Genomic DNA, 2,945 nt, shown 5'->3' with positions numbered 1-2,945 from the left:
TCAAAAAAAAAAAAAAAACGTAAATGGAATCACTCCTCTTCCTCTCTGCTCCACGCTGGCTCCACCATTCTGCCTGGAGGGTAGCCCACAGGTGTCCCAGTCCCGGAGCATTTACCTTGCTCTTTCTTCCACCCACCGTGCTTGTGGGTGCCTCATCTGGACACCCACAAGCCTCTCCTTCCTGTCTTCAGGTTTCCTGTGAAATGTCACCTCCTTGGGAAGACTGTCTTTGGCTACGCGATCTAACATGGCACTGCTCCCTCTCTGCACAAAAGTATATCTTTTTGTGGTATCTGCACCCCAACTCAAAGGTCAAGTCCACCAATGCTCAGCCCAGGCCTGAATGAGTGAATGAGATTGTCTTGGGTAAATAGTTGCTAAGTGCTTTTTTTTTTTTTTTTTGAGTCGAAATCTCACTCTGTTGCCCAGGCAGGAGTGCAGTGGCACATTCATGGCCACCACAGCCACCACCTGCTGGGCTCAGGCGATCCTTCCACCTCAGCCTTCCCAATAGCTGAACCCACAGCCATGCACCACCACGCCCAACTAATTTTTGTTTGTGGAGATGAGGTTTTGCCAAGTTGCCCAGGCTGTTCTCGAACCAGTGGGCTCGGGTAATCCTCTCACCTCGCCCTCCCAACGTGCTGGAACTAAAGACATGAGCCACCGTGCCCAGCCAATATTTAATATTTATTCTCTCATTTGATCATGTCTTCCCTGTGTGGCTCTTAGACTAGGATTTCCCAAATCCCAGGTGGTTGAGGGTCTGGATTTTTGTGATATTTTCTTAACAACTCTATATTGTTATTATTATTTATTATTATTTTGGAGATGAGACAGGGTCTTGCTCTCTGCCCAGGCTGGAGTGCAGTGGCTGTTTACAGATGCGATCAGCCAGGCACAGTCAAACCCCTGGGCAGTTTGGCAAGACACAATAAATCACAAAAAACTAGCCAGGCATGGTGGCATGCGTCTGTAGTTCTAGCTACTTGGAAGGCTGAGACCTAAGCCCAGCAGATCAAGGCTGCGGTGGCCATGAGCATGCCACTGCACTCCAGCCTAGGCAACTTGGTCAGGCAATTCACTCACCTCAGCCTCCCAAAGGCATGGGATTACAGGCTGAGCCACCGAGCCCGGCTGCCCGGCTGATTTTTTTATTTATTGTAGAGATGAGGTCTCGCTGCCCAGGCGGGTCTCGAACCCACGGGCTCAGGCAATCCACTCACCTCAGCCTCCCAAAGGCGCAGGATTACAGCCTGAGCCACCGAGCCCGGCACAAATTTTTAAAAGTTAGGCAAAGCCAGGCGTAGTGGCTCACGTCTGTAATCCCAGGGCTTTGGGAAGCAGAGTCAAGAGGATTGCCTGAGCAACATGACAAGACCTCGCCTCTACAATAATAAAAGAAAAAAATTGGCTGGGTGTGGTGGCATACACCTGTGATTCCAGCAACTTGGAAAGCTGAAGTGGAAGGATTGCCTGAGCCCAACAGGTTGAGACTGAGGTGCCACTGCACTCCAGCCTGAGGGAGGCTCCAACCCAAAACAAACAAACAACCAACAAAGTTAGCCAAGCTTGGTGGCATGTACCTCTAGTCCCAGCTCAGCAACTCCGGAGGTTAAGGCAAAAGGATTGCTTGCGCCCAAGGAGTTGGCGGTTGCAATGAGCTATGATCGTGCCACTGCATTCCAGCCTGTGTGACAATGTGAGATCCTGTCTCTCAAAAATAATAATAATGATGATAATAATAATAATGTATCATTTTTGGCACAGGGTTTCAGACCTTGCAAAATTCTGCTTCTGGAAGAGGGACAAGACTCCTAAGACCATCTGCAAGCCCGACTTGCTCTGGGCCCTGCCCATCTCTGGCAGTATGCTCTGGTCACATTGACCTTTGTGTTCCTTATACTTCAGTCTTCCCAGCCACTTGGCCTTTGTATACTCTGTGACCTCCTCCTAGAGGTCTCCCTTCCCTCTTCACCTAGTTAAAGCCAGCTCAACTCAAGGGGCAGATCCTCAAGGTGCCCCCTCCTGTGACCCAAGACACCTATATGTACTGACACTTCAATCAAAATCTATTTTCGAACATTTTTAGGCTGGATGCAGTGGCTCACACCTGTAATCCTAGCACTTTGGGAGGCTGAGGTGAGAGAATTGCCTGAGCCCAGGGGTTTGAGTCCAGCCTGGGCAACATAGCGAGACCTTGTCTCTACAATGAATCAAAAAATTAGCCAGCCGCGGTGGCATGTGCCTGTAGTTCCAGCTACCTGGGAGGCTGAGGCAGATGGATCCCCCGAGCCCAACAGGTCAAGGTTGCGGGGCCGTGAACCACTGCACTCCAGCCTGAGCGACAGTGAGACTCCGATTCAAAAAAATAAATAAATAAAAATAAAATAAAATACAATTTTTTAAAATTAAAAATTAAACAGAAATCATTTTTTAAATGTTTGGTAATATCACAACAGCAGAGTTAGCTTTGTCTCTGAGTTTGTCTCCTCTTATAGCCTGTGGCCATGAGGACAAGGACCGAGTGGTCTGGCAGGTGCTTAACCAAGTGGTATTTGTGAATGATGCATTTGCAAACTTCCTTTGAGATCTGTCCTTTTAATAAACGTCCACCGTTTACAGATGGGGAAACTGAGGCCCCGAGAGGCCTGCCCGGCAAGAGCGCAAATAGGGGAGCACTCCAGTCGCATTTCCCATCCCGGGGTCCCCTCCGTCCTCCACCTTCCGCCGCCCCGCTTGGGGACTCAGGGGAAGGGCCGGGCCGCAGGTCGGGACCAGCTCCGAAGCAGCACCCATACCGGTTCTGCCGGCTCCAGAACCCCGGGCAAGGCCACCCGCCCGAGGGAGGGGACGACGCCGGCCACGCCCTGGCCCAGTTGTCGCTGGGCGGGCCGGGGACTTGACCGTCGGGAAGAAACTTGAGCGGGAGGCCGGGGGCGGGG

This window comes from Carlito syrichta, unplaced genomic scaffold (assembly GCF_000164805.1).
Source record: "Carlito syrichta isolate Samal-C Ts95f unplaced genomic scaffold, Tarsius_syrichta-2.0.1 Scaffold95990, whole genome shotgun sequence".
In the NCBI taxonomy this organism is placed as follows: Eukaryota; Metazoa; Chordata; class Mammalia; order Primates; family Tarsiidae; genus Carlito; species Carlito syrichta.
This window is presented reverse-complemented; position numbering follows the sequence as displayed.